The sequence below is a fragment of the Lagopus muta genome, chromosome 2 (assembly GCF_023343835.1).
Source record: "Lagopus muta isolate bLagMut1 chromosome 2, bLagMut1 primary, whole genome shotgun sequence".
Taxonomy (NCBI): domain Eukaryota; kingdom Metazoa; phylum Chordata; class Aves; order Galliformes; family Phasianidae; genus Lagopus; species Lagopus muta.
The window spans coordinates 98,256,005-98,276,429 of record NC_064434.1 but is presented as its reverse complement, the minus strand read 5'-3'; the positions used below and the strand labels follow the sequence as shown (position 1 = coordinate 98,276,429).

At 36.7% G+C, this 20,425-nt stretch overlaps 1 long non-coding RNA gene across 1 annotated transcript in view; it reads right to left on the bottom strand.

Moving 5' to 3' along the window:
• Positions 1-1,145: 1,145 nt before the first annotated feature.
• The window catches only part of LOC125689531 (uncharacterized), an 80,020-nt gene continuing 60,740 nt past the window's right edge, over positions 1,146-20,425 (bottom strand). Inside the window, exon 3 of the long non-coding RNA XR_007375323.1 lies at positions 1,146-1,935. This is a non-coding gene — a long non-coding RNA (uncharacterized LOC125689531). The remainder of the gene's footprint in view (positions 1,936-20,425) is intronic.

The following is a 20,425-nucleotide window of genomic DNA, read 5'->3' as shown; positions in this document are numbered from 1 at the left end:
CTCACACTGAAGTTTGTGAATATTTTTCTGAGCCACAAGTCTGTGAAATGCTTAGGAAGAGGAACAAGTATTTTCCTAAGATTCACAAATCTTCTACTGTCTGTCAAAAATGTACTGGTCTTCTTTACAGTAAGGAAAAATGTTCTGTGTGTCTAAAATTACAGTTATCAGATTTGTATCTGAAGAGTCTTATAGAAAGACGACTATTTTCCACACAGTTTGTGCTATCAGACTGTATTAACATGGATTACATTTTTCCCTATGTATAAGTTAGCCAAGGGTGCTGTGTTTTCTTCCATTTGATCTAACTCTGTGTGCGCGTGTGTGTTTTCCTTAAATGGCTTTCCTGCTTTGTTTAAAAGTGAAGGAAAAAACGTCAAAATGAGCAGCAGGCTTGAAATCCAGATGTCCGGAGGACAACTTCAGTAGACCATGAATAGACAATGCAATAAACAGATACATACATTCAATCTCAGTCCAATGGACAAGAAACCAGAGAGTCTGAAGAGAAAAAAGAATAAATGAGCATCTAAAATTCCTCAGTGGTAAGGACTAATCTCAGCTATTCAACCATTCTCAAGAGTACCAAAGGCTGCACCAAAGCACACACAGTTGGTCATTACTGTGGGGTGAATGCAAACTTCTACTGACAGGCTACAAGTACCTTCTATAGATGGACAACAAGTTAGTCTGTGACTGAGGAGCAATGAAATGTTCCTTTACCAAATTAATTTCTTACATGTCCTTTAACTGTGCACATGCACACATCAAACAAGTTACTTCAAAGCTACTCTGTATCATGAATGTATACAAGAAGACAGAATGCTAGTGATCGTTGACAATAAAGATTCAAACCCGAGCTCTATTGAAGCTCTTTTATGCTACTGGAGTATTTTATCTGTTTCAGGAAATCTTTTCAGCCATCCTTCAACACAATCTTTTCAGTGTCACCAGGGCTAATCCGGGAACCTACCTTTAAACTGTCTGTAACAGTCCCTTTTTATCACATTATTATTTAACAGTTCATTGTTCCAAAAGTTTGCAGGTAATTGGCTTGTTACATTAGCAATTACTTTCTTGGGTATAACTGGGTATCCCTTCCTAAGTAATTAAAATTGCTGGACTAAGGAAATGAATCTAAGCCATTATAAAATAATGTAAGATCAGAACCTCTTTAACTTTCATTTAACCTAGTTCCGTAGACTCCAAGATTTCCAATCAGATCTTAATTTCTGACTCTGTTTGGACTTTATCCTTAATCTGAAGTGTCAGTAGTTAACTCTATTTCACTTGAAAAAGATGTATGAACAAAGCCTCTTTCATTGCTTGGGTACTTCATTAAAAATACAAGAGAAAATTTCCCTGAAATGCAACTGTGGGGAGAAGCAAGGAGGTTTTATAAGACAGTAGGTTGAACTTGAGGCAGAAAAGTGTATGGACAAGCATGCATGGAAACAGTTCCTTTGCTGAGTTTCTACTGAGTCTTTTATAAAAACAAGTTCTTGATTATAAATCACTACCTGTGCAAGAAATAATCAGGAGACTGAATAGTATTTTTCTTTACATTTGTATTTTGAAATCCTGACTTGCTTGTTGCCATAAGAAAAAAAATCTGTGATCCCTGTCTTCATTTATCTCACAAATCACAAGCAGCATATAAAATTTGTGGCAATTAGGTAACTATGCACGAGGTAGGCACAGGATCTGCCTAATGAGCCACTTACTGCATTTTCTGTAAGCCAGACCGGTGACCCCAGCACAAAGATGCTCTGTGCTGTTCAAAGTTGACACATAAGAGGGAAGCAGAAGTACAATTTGTAAGTTCATTATGAAAGTTCTTCTGCAGGCTTTCAGTCTGTATGAGCAGATCTAGCTCTTCTGTCTTTTCTCAAGCTCCCTTCTCCATTTCCCAGGATGTTCAAATCATTCAAACACCTGTACAGAGCAGACGAATCTTTTGACTTTCCCTAGAAAAGCCCATGTGTCGGAATTCTTTTAGACTCCTCAATGGGATCAATACAAGATCAATACATACTGCAACAATCTAAAATTCATAACTAATTATTAATTAGTTAGAAAGACTCCCCAATTCAGGTTAATTCCATTAAATAATCACACAGGGAAACAAGGCCAAGAAAAGGTGTTTTCTAAGTTGATATTTAAAAGCAGATTTTTAATTTTTAAAAACAGCAGCAACTCAATTGCCCTATTTTTAAAGCCAAATTCACATGCTCCTGTAAGACAAGAAAAATCCACATAGAAAAATCCCAACCTTCCTTATGAAGACTTGGATGTGACCCCGTATTTATAGAACTGATACAAGCTGTCAGCTCCACTGGTGTCAGTGGATCTCTGCCAGTTGACGTCAGCAAGGATTCACTCCACTATCATTCTTCTTGCTATAACCTTGTTTTTTGGTTTTGTTTGGTTTGTTTAGTTTTTGGTTTGCTTTTTTTTTTTTTCTCCATTTACCTACACAGTGGCCAGACAGAAGTTGTCATTGAACAAATTTCTTTCAAACCAAATCCTTTCCACAGCCTTTAAGTTGTACATCTACCTCACTTAATATTCCCTATGTTGGTTACCCCCAGCCTCAATGTTACAAATGCAGTTGCAAATTCATCTTCCACTACCTCATAAATCAGATCATTCTAGTTACTATGAGTACAAAACTCATATTTGTTGATAGTTCTTGTAACCAGGAATTTTAATAGAGCCAAGTGTCCCCAGTGATTCAGATCACCCTGCATAAAACAACTCTTGGCAAAAAAATAACAGTTCTGGTTTATTTATCGTGTTCGTATACTGAGATTCAGAATACAATGTGATTTATTACATAGAGTAACAATGCTACATATATTGTAGAAATTCTTAAGTACTTTTTGAACAAAAAGATTTGAATCCACATATAATTTTTTTTCTCCACATCTGATGAAAATTTGCCAAGACATCTTTTTCAAACATCTTAGAAGTAGACCTCAACTGAATAAAGCATTTCAATAATTCCTGGAGCTGTTCAAGGCCAGGTTGGATGGGGCTTTCAGCAACCTGCTCTAGAGGGAGGTGTCCCCCCACCCACAGCAGGGGAGCTGGAATAATATAACCTTTAAATTATCTTCCAATTCAAAATATTCTATATGTCTGTGAATTTTCTTTATCCCTAAGAGAACTTTTCAAACACAAAGGCATTGTAAAGAGAGATTTTCTCTTTACAAGACAAACTACCTGCTCCCCAAATCCACCATGGAAATGTAGAAGACAGTAAAACATTTGCTGGGATAGGCCGATTAGTTTCCAAGTGAAATCATTACTTTCTTCTCCTGAAATATAACAGCTCCTTTGATTTATTAGACCACAGGAGAAAAACAAAAAACAGACAAATCATTCACCTCTTTCTGATGAAGATGATCATTTTCATGTTTCAGAAACTTTATTAAATCTTTAACTTTCAGAAGTTTAAAGATGTAGTCATGATTTTTCATATTTAAAGAGTATAACCTCAAAATTAGTCCACTATGGAAGCAGTATTTTCTGGAGAGGAGCCTTGAATGTAGCAGTGACACATCAGCATCTCTGTGGCTGTGATTCCTCAGCTCCAGTACAAGTTACATGAAAAAGAATCCTCTCTTGCTTCGAATACATGATCTTTTAATACCCTCTAACACTGGAAGATGAATAAGCAACCACAACTCATCTTCTCCCTGGTAACTCATTTTTGTAAGCTGCTGTGATTTCTGCCTCAATTCTCTCCTGTTTAAGCAACAGCTGTAGCTTGGTTAATTATTCTTCGTTCAGAAACTGTTTTGTCTTTTATCATCCTTGTTACCCTTCCCAAATCTCTTTAAAAAATATATATTGGTGAAATGATAAGTGGAACTGCCCTTAAATATCACCTATCAGCTGATCCCTCCTTCCCTTCCCTGGCTATATTTCTCCAGTGCTCAAAACAAGCCAATAGAGGACAAATCTGTTGCTGAGTATTCTGCAACAATTTGACAGGGCAATTTTCAGTTTTCCATAGCTCCTAGATAATGCTACACACTATCAGCTCTCTGAAAACCCAATCTATTTTCAAGTATAATTACAAAAAAAAAAAAAAAAAAAAAAAAAAAATAAAAAGGAGGGGGAGCAATTAAGGTCAAAGCCAATCAGAATAAATTGCTCAATCTCTTGAGTTCTTAGGAAAGAAAAAGTGGACTTGTGCACATTTTGACAATCCAGATCTCTGATTCAGTATATAAGCATTCTTGGAATCAGCCAATCCAAGACATCTTAAGATAAGTTTAGACTGGATATCAGGAAGAATTTCTTCACAGAGAGGGTGGGTAAAGCACCGGAATGGACTTGCCCAGGGCATTATTGGAGTCCCCACCATTGGAGGTATTTAAGAGATATGTGAAAACGGCACTAAGTGATGTGGCTTAGTGATAAGACTCAGTAGAGGTCAGGTTGATGGCTGGACTTTGGACTTTTCCAACAGTAGGGATTTCATCACTACTCTTTTTTTTTTTTTTTTTTTTTTTCTTTTTTCTTTTTTTCTTTTTAAACAGAAAATAAAAATCCACGTTTTCTGGACTTGGAAAGCTGATTCGTGACAAGCAGCCTTCACATAACCATCTTCTTTTCTCTTTGGCTATCCAAAACAGATTTGGAGTACTTCAGGCTTAGAGTGTAATTCAAACACAGGCATTTTCATTTATCTTTGCATTGCCTACTATTTATACAATGCTTTCCTTATAAGAATGATCATTCTTTATCTGTTTTTTGAACACAAAATCCTCAAACCTTCAAATTTTTATCTATGTACACTGACTACTCTATTTCAAATTCTGGCAAATTAGATATTGCTGTTTTTTCTCTATTGAAATAAAATTATATTAACATCCTTTCAAACTTACCCATTGCTCTAATTTTAGAACTAGCACTATTTCTGTATTTACTTCCAACAGATAACTGAATTCCAATGAGAAATCCTTAGGGTATTTCACATTTACTCAAAGTCAACTGTCCTGAAGGCACAATTCACTCTTGTGCTGTTCCTCAAAAATGCACTTGCATGACACTGCGGAATATAATGATATCTGAAGCTGAAAACTCCAGACAGCCACAGCTCTGGCACTGTCTGTCATAGTAGGCTCATTTTAAAAGGTTAGGGCCAAAACAGATTCTGTCACACTCTAGCATATTGCATTAAAACATATCTCTGCATTAAAAAAAAATATCCCTTCCGAAGTTATGTACCACCCTCTTAGTCAACAGTTGTGAAGATGAAATCTCCAAACAGTTCACAGTCTTTTTTGAGATCCTTATCCATAAACCAAATTTCTGATCTATCTTCTGTACCACTCCTACGACATCACAAAAAGCACTGCCAAGTACCCCTGGTTTGGTATGGGTTTGTATCTGTGTGTGTGTGTGCTTGTTTTGTTTTTTTAAGATTCTGCAAAATACATTCATATCCTGTTTTATGAAATGATCTTAAATATTTTTCACAGAATTAATTTTTCACAGATAATTAATGACAAGAAGCATGTTTATCTTAACTGGGGGGAAAAAAATTGGATACCAAATATATGGCCCTATATTTTCAGTAATTGCAGCAGTTATTTTTATATGAAGAAAGTGTTTGATTAATTTAGCCTCTGCCTAGGGTACCCACAGCTAGACAATCCAAACGTCCTCAGCCTCTCCACACAGGACATGCTTTCCAGCAGTTACTGGCTTCCTGTTCCACCTCTGGGTGCATTCAAGGACCTTAACATTCTTGTTGTATTCTGGAGACCGTAACTGCCCAAAGTATTCAAAGGGAGGCCACAGCAACACTACGGTGGAAGATTTTCCATTTCTGACTTGCTGTGCTTAATGCACTCCAAAGGCAAAGCCCTTTGAGGAAACTTATCAGCTAGAGACTTTGAAACATATTCCCAGTGAGCACTTAAGCTGGTGGAGAATAGCTGACAAAAAACAAACATGAAACAGAAGCATATTTCTCATTCTTGAAAAACTGCAGTCATACTCATATATAACATAATCATAATGAACTAGGAGTATTGGCAGTTCCTTATTTTTAAGATACAGTGGTTAGATAAAAAAAGCTCCATGTGCTTTTTGTTATTTAAAACACTTTCAAAATAGATTAAAAAAAAAAATCATAAAAAATTATGTCATGAAATCAATCATACAATACATTTTTTCTTTTCACTTTTCCCCAGAGATATACAAGCAGTAAATCCACTTGTTCTGATTTCTCTCAGATAAAGAAAATTCATTTTAGAAAGAATAGTGAGATCATCCACAGCACGGCTGTGGAGCTTTTCCATTATATAAACACTGAACCTTTCCTGCTCATAGAAATGTATCTGTGAACTGGATGGTAGTTTGAAAGCAAGAGAGATCATGTTTGATACAGGGAAAAAAAAATCCATTATTTTTTCTTTGAACCAAGTCTATAGAAAGTGTCAGTACAGTTCAAACTGAAGTCCATAGAGGTATGCAGACGTTCACCAGCTGAGCCTCCAGTTTGTAAACTGCTAAAGACACATTTGAAATAAGATTGATAATGGGATACTAATACCTGTAGCTTCTATGTTCTTTCATGTTTATTCTAAAAAAATAGCTTTCAATTCAAGGACTTGTACTGAAGGATTTAAAAGGCCAATGCTATTATAAACCTTTCCAGTTTTTCCTCCAACAGTACAGCCTTTTCACATGAAAACATATCTCTGGCTTTAAAGCACAACTCCTTCATAGGCATTTTGAGTATGCTAACTTCCTATGCACCCTGTAGAGAGATTAGACAGCACTTATATGAATATGCAAAACTTAAATTCTGATTTCTCATTTATCTGGAGCTGCCAGCACAACTGCAAACAGTAAGCGAACTGTATCCAAACAAACAACGTATCCCAGTACTGGGAAATCTAAATGGCATAGTTTGCTACTGTATCATTCCAAGCTGCGCAAAAGGCTGTTCAGTGGCCACTGTTAGAGCTGGCAAACTACAAGGAAGAGCCACAAGAAGTTTTCAGAGATTTTAGCCTCTTTCACTATTTGTGAATAACCCATTAACTTCATTACTTTTATTATTGTTATTATTTACTTCTTCAAAAAGCTTTGGAGATGTTTCTCATAATAAAAAGTCATCACCTAATGCTTGTTATATGACTAAGCACTGTCTATCTCCTGTGCATGGTTAAGCTAAGGATATCTGCAGTGGAAATGCTTCTTAACTCAGTGCTTCCCATCAGTCCTGGTTTTAGGATTCATTGCTTCACAATGCATGGCAAAGGAGTGGCACAAACCATTTCCTCCCTGATTCACTCACTTCCAGTGCCAACATTGAATCATATTTGCACTGATCAAAGCAGCAGGATGCATAAAAAGTAGGACAGTCAATCCCCAGAGAGGGGAGATAGTCCAAAAGAAGGAATGGTCCAGACTGGGCACTGTGTGCTCCTGCTGTGCTTGTGTTTGAGTACCCACAATTATTTTTCTTCATCTTGCAGGTTTTGTTCTCTACGGAAATGCCTACCTATTAGACAAATAACTTATGCAATGCACTCCAATCATACAAGTGCTATTTTATCCTTGAAGACTTTTATTTCAGCAAATATAGCAATTTTAGCAGGGAAATATATGCAGCCTGATTGACCCCTCTAAGTGGAAGCTGATGCTCACAGTCCCATGCAAAGCTGAGGATCACTTAACAGCATCACTCTTTTGAACCTCCTTAACCATAAGATGAACTAAGATAGTTATGCTAAGCAGTACTGCTGAAAAGGGCATTATGCTATGTGAGGAGACACAATAGAGAAAATAAATAATGCTGCAGAGCCACTACCTCTTCTATGTCTCAGATTTTGTGATCTGAATTAAGAAGATTAAAATAAGCTTTGCCTGATAATTTGTACTGAGCAGTTTCCTCTAAAAGCCAGACTGGAAATACCAAGTATTTTAGGTAAGTGTCGAGCCATTAGACCAAGGACATTAGGAGTGATTGCTATAAAGTGCATTGCTAGCCCAGATTTCATCTCAAGATGAATAAAAGCCCTTTCTTCTGCAGGTTTGTACCTTCAGAACACTTTCTGGCATCACTTTTAAGTGACAGAATTTGCCACAATAAAAACTCTCTGTGTGAGATATTATATGTTCAGGAAGAGGCCCAGGCCAGCAAAGTCATAGCTCCCTTTCACACAGTCAAACTATGTTCAGATATTTGGAGCCACCGCTGCTACAGATGGAGAAGTTATTCCATAGTGATCCCGCCTTCGCAACAGCAGAAAATTAAGAAACTGTTCATTGCTAAAAATACTTCACTGACCTAACTGTAGCAGATTGCCTCCCCCCTACTTATTAACAATGGCCCTCACACAAGCTTAAATTCAGACAGAGATAAAAAGGTAACCCCTGTGGTAGCTGAAACACTACTGAAATAAAACCACCTCCAAAACGAAGCTTAGAACTTTCCCTCTTAACAACACAGAGATGGTCTCTGATTCACTGTCTATTACAGTGGGGCTAATTAAAAAAATAATAATACATGTTTGATTTCAAGTTCAAAGTCCTTCCTGAGCCTTTTAAAAAGCATTTCAGAGCAGCCTGCAAGGAGAGGGGAAAAAAAGAAACGAGGGGTGAGCAGGGAGAAAAACCAACCCTTTTTAAAGCAAGTGTCACTCAGAGTCTGCACTAACTGCCCCAAAAGAACAAAATTACCTCAGTAATAATAATAAAAAGAAAAAGATTGAAGAGCAAAGATATATTCTGGGTAGCACAGAATTAATTTGTGTTTTATGTTGTAGAACATAAAGAAGCAGTTGTTAAAATGAAAATAAGCCAGGACTTCTCAGGGAGGAATCTTCCAGATGATATAAAGTAAAATGCACAGTGTGTTTTCATTTAATATCTATTCTGTTATCTTACCAAAAGGAAGGGACTAGCTTAACAATTGTTGCACAATATTAAATGCAAAAGCAAAGTACATGATATATGTTCTGTAAAGTCAGTAACACATCTGATGCCTGTTATTCATTGGCTTATTACATGCACGCTTTGCTTTCTAACAACAAGTCTGATTTCACATTCAGTCTTAGAAGGACATCCGGAAAATGGAGCACATTTTCTGCTGCTCAGAGCAGTCTCTCAGGGAGCCTTAATGGCAGTGTCTGTGTAGTCTCTGGCACACACTGCATCTGGGAGACTGTAATGGCAGAATCACTGTTTTGCTTGCTGCTGGTGCTGCAGCAAATGAGGAAAAGAAATTTAATAGGATTAAATTACATATATTAGGACACAAAATTTGGTGATTTATTAGCTGCAAACTATGTTTCCTGACAGAATTATTTTTCAAAATGCCCTAGTTATTAAAGCCCACAGTCTAGAGCCGCCACACAATTACAGCTAAGTCTACAGGATGCTTTCTGGCATACTCCTACAAAATATTTCTGCTTCCTTTATCAACACTTTCTTTCAGATCTTTCTGATTGCTCTCACTAGAAGCATCTGTGTTTTGAAACTCTGACTGGTCCACAGCAAAGCCTATGTGAGCAGCCTGAACTGCCAGGTCTTAAACAAAATAGACCTTCAGATACTTAAGCCACAGAAAAGGCTATTCAAAAGCCCTTAGAGATTAGAAGCATGAATTAGCATTGAAGTGAATCCTAACAGGACCTCAATCTGCCTCTCACACATTCTTCAGCATTTCCATACTGGAAGTCACAGTCTGATTTAGTGTTACAAACTTGCTCTCATAAAATTTTGGACCCATTTAGATATCAGTCCAGAAAATCTTGTATCTTGGAGAAGCTTTGAACAAGCCCTAGAGACGCTCAACTTGAAAATCCTTTATCAGTCACAAGGACTTAGATTTTACCTTCCAGTGTGCTTCAGACCCAGTTCAGACAAATTGGATGACAACACAGCTGATAACCTCCATTACTGATGTAGTAACAGACATACATTTTTGTTCTTAGGAGCCCATCTCTGTAATAGATGGTGCTTTCTGCATCTTGCTCTGTGTTCGTTCCACAGCGCATAAATACCAAGAGGCAGAAGTAATTGCTACCATTTGGTCACTAGTCAACAACTGCAGTGAGATCAGCTTGAAGCCTTCACATCTTACTACACTGAATTCTACCCACCCAGTTGTTGCCTTCTTCCAAGATAGTTTTTTTTTGTTTGCTTGTTTGTTTTTTTTGTACAGAAAACTACTTACTCTGAAGAAAAATCGAGGGGAAAAAAGGTTTGGAATTTATGAATCAATACCTACTGTCTCCCAGGGAAACTCATATCATGATAAAATACAGCAAAAATGAGAGAAAAACAGACATTATTCTCCACAATATAAGTAAATGTACATTTTCCAGACTGTTGCCTGAATAAATTTTTGAACAACCTCTAAATCAATCTTAAACATTGGCACATCCTGTCCTGCCACTGGAAATGGCAATTAGGAGCTTATCACATGAGGAAGTATCCCACTCTTCATTTACTATGTGATTTAAAATATTACAGCTAAGATCATTGTTATCTAATTCTTAAACAAGAAGACTCGCTCAAGCTGACTGATTATGTTTAGAAAATTAGCCTGAGGTTTATTTTTGTCACCACAGCCCTCACAAGATAGCTACAGTGGTTATCGCCTGCCAACTAACTAAGAGGATACGGGACAACAATTCTGCAAGTTGACATTTGCGCTATTACCACTGCAGGAAGGACCCTCATCAGAACAGCTGTCCCGGAGATGAAATTAAGTGGGAGAGAAGTGGTTCAGTTTAGGATGAACAGATATTATGTTCTAAATGTAGAGATTTCACCAAATTGAGAGCCATGATACTGCAAGGAACATAGAAACTCCATAGTCTTACATTCGTTGTTTAAAAACCAGCAGCACAAGATGCACATAGAAAAGATGTGTAATTTATAAAAACAGTTGTTTCTGTACTTAAAAACATATCATGAAAATAGGAAGAGGAGGTCTGAAGTTTGAAATTTTAGTAACTATAAAGCACAACGTGACTAATCTGCTCAAGCTTTCCACATAAGGATGACATGGTATTCCCCAGTTCCATCTTTATCTACATGCAGAAGGAACCTCAGAAGGAAGATCCAGTCAGAAAAGTCCTATTAGTTTTGCTTTGAGGAAAAGGGCTAGTGTGAGAAAACTATAATGTAAGTTTAATATATAAACTTATATAAATATATAAATATATTATAAATATATAAACTTATATATTTTATAATATATAAAACTATAAGTTGTTTTCATCTCTAGGTCAATTAGAAATGCTTTAAAGGCTGCAGTCCTAATTCTATGTATGTTTCAAAAGCCTTTGCATCCCTTCTCTACAATAAAGCTGGAATACACATAGCAATCTGCTTCAAACTTTGCTTTGGTCCCCAACAAAACTCACTTCCTAAGATATGTAGTCTTTCCTTATCTGTTCCTCCAGTCTCCCCCCCTTGAGCTGGAGCCCTATGCTACATGATGCTGTCAATAAGTGCAGCAAGATCAGTGCCTCGCCTCCCAGCAGACCCATTGCTCTGATCTGCCAGGTGAGAACAGTAGAGAGTAGACTCTGCTTAACACTGACATTTAGACTAACAGTATCTTGATATTAAATGCTGCTACATAAGTGTTCCCCCTCTATATCCATTTTTGTCTTTAGTAAATAAATGATCATTATGATTTACAGCCTTTCAAGTCCTATATTGCCTAAATTTTAATATTTGAAAGTCACTGACATTTTATCAAAGGGTCTTCCAGTCTGCCCACAGGGCCCAAAATTGCTGCAGGAAGTCTGACATATTTGAAACTATCTCAATAAAACACTTTCCTCAATAATCTAACAACAATCCTAAATGTTCACCTCACAAACTCATAAATTACTGTCACTGTTATTTCATGAACTGAAGAAGTGAACAGATCCACAGCTGAAGTGTAATCCCTCCAGATCAAATTCTTCCCCGTATATTAAGGTGGAAAAGAGCAGAAGAGAGAACAATTCCAGCTATTGCTGTCATATTCAATAGGAGATATTCATCTTTTCCAGTATATATTAAGAAATGCTGCACTGCTGTATTATCATAGGAAACGAAATATATCACCTTTCCACGCAGGCTGCCTTCTACCCTAAGGATTTGCTCTTCTGCTTTATTAAAGCTGATACATCTTTACATGGTAGTAGGACTTGAAAAGCTGTACTGCAACAAAAATATCATTGACAAATTGAAGCTTGTATAGAAGAAGGTTAACTTGTTCAATAAAAATGACTTTGTTTTTAGTTTAGAACAAGTGTCTACACTTCATTCAGGCAGACATCTTTCATTTTGGAAGTTCCTCCTATGACCTGCTGTGTCTTCTACAACATTCAATACTGATGATATCTTGTTAGGTGCCCTGGTGTACACCTAATGAAACTCTTTGGTAGGGGTACTTAAAATCATAAAATATCCTGAGCTGGAAGGGACTCATAAGTCCAACCCTGAGCTCCACACAGCATCACCCAAAATGCAAGCCCTATGTCTGAGAGCACTGTACAAAGTTCCTTGAACTCCGGCACTGGGGCTGTGCCCACTGCAGCATGTTCCACACCTACCACCCTCTGGTGCAGAACCTTTCCTGTGTTAGGTGAGTGTTCTCACCTGACGGCCTTCTGACACGGCTCCACGCCATTCCCTCTGGCCTTGTCACTGACACCAGAAAGCCACCATGACCTCAGTCTCATCTCCTCTAGGCTGAAGAAACAGCATTGATTATACCTACGCTTTTCTTAAATAACATTTGTCATGAACCAAACATGAATTTTTATTTTAAAATAGCTCTATCTTTACAAGTGAAGTTTTGTTAGCTTGGGCCCTAAAGCTGCCTAAGTTGATTTGACTAGATGTTCCTAGATACACCATCAGAGGGGCAGAGGAAAATAAAATATTGGCTCGGATCTCACTTATACAAGGGTAAGACAACTGGGTATCAGCACTTCATTTAAAATCCTCACTAACTAGTCTAGATGCCATTTGACAGCACATGGAAGGTCACCACAAGAATCCAACATCTGCCTCCACAACATGTCCTCAGATTAGTGTTCCTAACAAAGCATGATTGATGCATTTTGAGCCCAAGTCAAGATTAGTTACATCAGCACACACTGAAGGAACATACCTCACTTTGCTCAGCCAATATTCATCAGTAAGTTCAGTATAGTTGGCTTTCGGGTTGTCTTATATTTCACATCACAAATACCACGCTGTGCTCCATAAACAATCACACTGCTCACACAGATGGAACTTTCATGTCTGCAACGTCCTGTTAATAATTCTCAAACTCCATTTTTGCATTTGATAGGCTACATTAAAGTGAAGCAAAACTAAACTCTTGAAATAAATTCTAGTTGAAGTCAGCTTTCTTATCTAGCTGCCACTTCAAAAATAAATTAGTCCCTGCAGGGATTACCACCAGCACAAGCACCAGGCATCTGCCCACACAGAACATTGAGCTGTTAGACTTTTAATTCATTAGCCTCTTTAGCTAGGTTAGAGGTTATTACAACCTCTCCGGGAAAAATAAGAAAGCTTAGATGACCTCCTAACCTATTTTAAAATCTGTAATAAGGTTTTTAAAAATACAACAGCTTAACAATGGGGATTAGAGATGACTCTTATACTAGAATAATATTCAAACCAGACCTGACAAGATCTTTGAAAAGCTCTTCAAAATAGCAGTAACGTATGCCAAACCTCAAATCTGCACACCATTTTCATCATTAGATTCTTCAAAATTACCCTCAAAAATTAGTCACAATGATGCTTATATAAAATAGCCAGTAAATTAATTTACAATTTCAGAAATTATTATTGCTTCAATTTGATGTTCCAAATGACATGATAGTAATTACTACAGCAAAATCTTTCAGTCCTTACCTAGTCTCTCAGTAAAAGAACGTTCCTTAATAAATGCTAAGTTTTCTGTATGTGTTACTTGCAATTTAAGACAGTAAATCAGCTTTTTATGCATTATCTTATTTCCACTGAGGAAGAATATACCAGAGATTATAAATATCACATTTTAGTGAAGATGAGACAACACAAAATTTCAGATGTTGCAAATAGATCTAATTGAGGTCTGTTAGACCTCAAATCCATTCAGTCAGTGCAGTATTTAACCTTAGCCTTTGCAAATGGAAGATTCACTGCAGAAAAGCAAAAAAATCAGAAGCTGTACAGAGCCATCCTTCCTTCCCAACAAGTTATTAATCCATGAGAATGCTTTCCACATGACAGTTCAATTTTTTAAATAATTTCCAGTGTATTTTTTAATCTAGCTCATCACCTGATTAATAGGCTTTTTTCCTTTTTTCTTTTTTTTCCTTATAGAGAAATCTAAGCCATTTGTGAAGTATTCTTTTCCTTGGAAAAGTCTCAATGGTATTTCCCAATACACCCCCTTCACTCATTATGTTTAGTGTCACATCTCTCTCTTCTTGGCCTTGCAACAAAGTAGAAAAGCAGTGGGTCAGCTAAACCTCAACTCTGCTCACAGCCGCTCAGTGCAGCAGTCAGGGCCATTGAGGAACAGTAGGTTCCAGGGGGCCTGGGAGAGAGGGTAGGTGAGTTGATGAAGGAGGAAGAGGAGGATTGCAATAAAAGTGCTGAGGGTCTGATTCAGCAGCCAGTCATTAAGATTTTCTGCACCCTGCCTTTCAGACAAAGCTCGTTTTAGCCACAGCCTCTGAATGCAGATCCAGGATTTCAGATATTTTGCCTCTAAAGCACACTGACATCATACCAAGACAATAAAAGTGTTTAGTGCTGCAAGACATACAGAGAGTGGAGCTGCATGAAATCAGGTCACTCAATCTCACCCCTTTCAATCCCAATACTAAGACGTATGGAAAATGGAGCATTTTTTTCCAGTCTCTGTTTTCTACCATTGGAACATGCAGCTTCACTTAAAACCTTCTCCTCGTTGAATAAAAATCAGCTGCAGAAAAAATAAATAAGATAAATCTGACAGCAGTTGTCTGATCCTCACAAAGGAATTTGTCTGTGAGAAGGAAAGCTGGACAGAGAAATCAAATGCTACAACAACACAAAAAAGGAAAGAGAAATAAATAGGGACTCCATGCAGTAAATTCAGAAAATGGGATCTTTCCAAAGCATAAACTATCCAATTGCTTTTAGCTTTTGGCAGTGTGCTGGCATTAATGCCTTTCCTGCTCAGGTTTGAGACCTAAGCAATCCTTTTTCTCTGCAGGACCTGTCCCATATGGTAGAACCAAACAATGTACTGAAAGCTTATTGCTCTCACTGTAAACAAAGCTTCAGTGGAGGTCAATAGAAATCTCAACGGGAAACAAATGTTCTGATGATGAGACAGTTGCTGCTGGGTCATATCTTGCTGCCAGTGACAAAGAGAAGGTAAATGCAGGAAAAAAGTGAAATGAGGTGGAATGTGCATCTTATCTTCAGCTGCAGGGGAGGCTATGAAAAATATATTTTGAAACATGTCAAAGCAGGAAAAATTCAATTTGCCACTAATAGATGAATTAGCTCTTAAAAGTAAGCTTAGCTAAGTCAAACCGCACATTAGGAAATCAATTGTTATCTGCCTTCACTTAGAACATGGCTACAGCAATACAAAAAATAATAGCTGTCTCAGTAGGGCTAAATTTGCTTTTTTCATGCATAAACAGAAAATACATACCAGCTCAGAACTATTCAATGGCTGCATGCATACACACAAAAACGTAGAACTGCTTTCTATCAAACTTACTTATATATGCCAAATTGTAACAGTTATGGATCTGCCTAGTTCTACAGTTGATGGTCTGATGGCCTGTAGTTCAACTCAGGACAAAATAATAAAACTTATATCACTTTAAATCTGAGTTCCACAATGATTTCCATAGCTCACACAGCGCTGCAAAGGCAGGGATGCCTAGGCAAAGATCATTAAATCTCTTATATTATGCATCAGCTTTGCAGTGCCGAAAAATGGATTAGTCTCAGCTGTGCTCTGCTACTGACATAGCTGAAAACATACTGTAATTAACCTTTGTTTTAGTTTTTGTTGCCTCTTTGTCACCTCCTTCATCACTCATGCATTATCAGCCAACTACATGCACAACTGAACTCTATTTGTGAATGGAATATGATTTATGATTTGGCTATCATTTGGCTTCCTTAAAAGGCAGAAGCAATTCTGCACAATGACAAATTGCAGCTCCAAAAACTTCCAGAAAGTACATTCAAAGTTACACGGCCTGAGTCTACAGCCTTTGTAGTGATTAGCACTTGACTGTGGGGTCAGCATCTGGATATAGAAATGATCAAATGAAAAGATGCCCCTTAGATTCATTAGAGCCAGTAATAACCAACAATATATGAAATTCTTTTGCCACTCTACATATTCCAAGCACGTCCTCACCTTGCATGCACTCCCTTCCACTTCGCACTCAAAATCAAAACAAATGCTCCCAACATTTGGGTGCCCCATGCAGGATGTCTTATAGAAGTCTACGTTCTTAGAATGGGCTTCCTCCTCCTCCTCCAATCCTTTGAGGATTCACAGTCCTTCATTTTTGTTAAGCGTCCAAACAAGAGGAACTTAAGACTTAACACCACATCTTATCTGGTGAATGTCATCTTCCTAGGACTGGAAACAGACGTGGAGAAATGCTTATTTCTGCCCAACAATGAAAGAAATTGCTCAGAAATATTAGCATGAACACAGACATCTAACTTTCAACTACTTAATGTAGCACAGATGATCCCAAATTTGAGTTGTGACATAGCTCACTGTATATCAAAACCCCTGTGTATGTATATAACAGCAAACATTGGTTTTTATCATTCTGATAAACTTCCTATGCAGTGGTGCTGTCAGAATACAGGATATTTTCCACAATCCTTATTCACATAATGTCTGCTGATTTATTTTCTAAGAGATTTTGAGTTCAGCTGTTCAAATATGCAAATGCATTGGTCAATGTTATTTGACCAAGAACCAGATCAGACACTCAGTATGCTAGTATATATCGCTCCATTCTTCATTCTATACATACTGATACTCTTGTTTCCAGTAGCTACATATTAATGAAATTAGAACTGAAATGTGTGATATTATACATCTGCGATTCTTTCTGTTCACACATTTTAAATAATTTGGCAAAAATTCACAATGGATAAATTATAAGGTTTAATTTGAAGTTCTAAATCTTTGTATTTTTGGATCATTTATCTTGCATTTAAAAAAAATGGAAAGCAGAAAATACATGAAAAAATAGTGGAAACCAATGGAAAGGAAAAATAAAAACAGATATAAGCAGTAATGAAAGACAAATATATGAATTCCCATAAAAAAAAAAAAAAAAAAAAAAAAAAAAAAAAAAAAAAAAAGGACTCCAATATGAATTTGAGTAGTTTGAAAAACTACTTGGGAAAAGAACACAAGTGGAATAAATAATTGTTTTTACTGATAAGGCTACTCAGCCATGGCTGATATATTCATAATTAAATTAATTATCAGCACAATACTGTTTGCAGATATCTGACATTTCAATCTAAGTGAGAAATAAAAATATGAAAGCCAGAGTCAAATGTATCATACACTCTCCCTGAAACCAGTTTTAATGACAGCCATCATTAATTATCTAAGTATCAGGCATGGAAAGCTGCAGTGCTAATTTTCTCTGAAAATTTGTGTTTTATTGTGGTAATCTGTAGACAGTTAATGAGAAAAAAAAAAAAAAAAAAGACAACTATCTACCATGTTACTAGAAGGAAGAAGACAGAGTGATGTTAACAGGTAAACATGTGGCACATTATACTTCAGAAGAAGAAAACAAAACAAAACAAAACAAAACAACAACTATTCTATACCTACAAAATTTTTCATAGGATTTAGTTTCCCAGTGAAGCCATGCCAAGGAAGTTATCCCAGAGTGGTTAGCAAAGCAGGGACAAGAAGAACAAAGCTGTTTTGCTTATAAGTTTGAAGGAAAAAAGGAAAACATAAAATGGGTAAGTTGTAGGAAAGAGGGAACAGAAGATTGGTTGTAGAAATTCAGGAGATCACTGAAACCAGTGTAAGAGAACATAAGGACATAAGTAGAAGTGCTATTTCATAGCTCAGTACAAGGGCAGAAAATGGAAAAGACAGACAAATTTTTTTTTAAGTTTTTAGAGTAATTCTTCTAATGGATTAGGTGGTCATGCATTATATTACAGCTACATCTATACAAAACTCTAGATACATAACAAACAAATGCTGTAAGCATGCTCTAAATATGAGTGGTACATGTTCACCTGCATGTACGATTTATCTGCTGGGCTTACAGCACCTGGAGCCTTGTTTGAAAGAAAAAAGTGAACAAAATAATTGCATACAAAGTAACTGTAGCTAGAGTTGTTCTGTTGAATTAAATACTCTGTCCTTCTTCTCTCATTGAAATTCTGGTGCTAAATACCTTCCTCCTCCTTGTGTTTTACAGAGCTATGATGAGAATGGCTTTTGGATTCTATCACAGCCAACATTTGGAGAAACACAGTATCTGCCACTGTTAAACTACCTGTATTCACCTTCACTTTTGTTTCATTGGACACTTTGATTTAAATTACAAAGTAGTTATATATATTACAATTACACATTGAAATACATACAATTTAATATACATATAAGTTGTTTCAGTTGCATAAAAACATGTACTTGCAAGGTCCTGGCCAAAATATTCTCAAGAAATTTAACAACTACAGCAACACCTCAAGAAACAGAAGCCACCTGAAAGAAGGGAAGCTTCCGCTTTTGTCAGTTACACAGTAACTCTACAGTGACATTCAGCCTAAAATAAATAAATAGACAGATAGATAGATAAATAAGTATAATGTTGCCATAAATAGCAACATTTTTCTATGAATTCAATGCAGTTGCACATAAATTTGATTATTTATCACGTGGTTAAACTGATTATAATTCAATGGAAAAAAACTTGTACTTCTGGAAAGGTTTAAATAGAAACAAATCTGAAAATAATTTTCTTCATTTTCTGCTTGTTACTTCTGATTAAAATATATGAAATATTGGATTTTTTTTTTAATAAAAGCAAATTCAGCAGCCTTTTCATATGTGTTTGTGCCACCAGCTACAAATCAAATTTGAGTTTCTGAACTGTGTTACATGAATAAGTATATATTAGTGAATTGAATCTGGATAAGCTTATTATATTATAGCTGTATTTGTTGGAGATTATTTACAGAGTTCTATGTTTCTCTCCAATAGCTCGCTTTGTTTTTGTTTTTCTGTTAGTGCAATTGTTCATTTCAGGATGTATCATTTAGACAGAGCTGACTTTAGTTTCTTGTAGTTTTGGTTTTTTTTTTTTTTAAATAGACATCTATTTGCAGGCTAATAAAAAAATATTTTAAATATGTATTTCAGGAACCTCACAAAATAATTTCTTTGGAAGAAAACTGAACAAAATAATAGTCACTGTTTAAAACTTGGACACTTGCTAATTTTATGCAACAGCTGAAAATTCACTTCTGCCATTAAAGAGATGGCCATGTGATCATCACACCCACTTCAGCCCCATCACTTGGGAACACAGTCCATTTGTGCTCATGGGTCCCTCCTACTAAGCAGTAAACTGCAGATGCATTCACAGACTGCCCATATTGCAGGTGAACAGCATTCTTTAGGCTTGGCAGATGTATAAAGGTATGTACTGATAACTACAACACCAACTGAAATATCACCATCTCTACTGCAGCAAATGCACCAATTTCTTGCCATTCATCTTCCCACAGCTCAGATGTGTGATGAGCAATGGCTCTAACACAAGAACTTTACAAATTTTGACTATATATGTACCTGAAAAGGCCTGAAATAAATGAAGAATCCCAAACAGTTGCAAAGCTGAAGGCAGAAATGTAGCAATTAAAGTACATGTGTTCCATAAGATCTTGAGAAGAAGAAAATAACTTAATCCACAGCATTCATAAGTGGTGTTCCAGTGCCCATCCAAAGGAATAAAACAGAGGACAGAGAAGAAATGAAACCTTTTTATCTCACACTAAAGAGCCACACATCACCTGGCAAGATGCTGGTGCACCTCTATTAGGCACATTTCACAGAGAAGCAGGAAGGATATAGCTCTAATATTTACTCAGGACGCAGCTGCCTTACACCTTATGAGGCTTCCTTACAAGGTGTAACATAAATGCTTTTTATTCTTTTATTTTCATACAACTTTAGGACAACATACACATGAATCTGGCAGTTCTGGAGAGGAAGTGCCACTCCATGAAAGAGGTCTGGAAAAAGCACAGTTCAACCATGTGCCAAAGAGCAGCCCTACTGCCAGTTTCTGAAGAACATTTCTCTAAAAGCTGTTTCTATGGCAGCTACAGCTACAACTGTCCTCATGCCTTGATC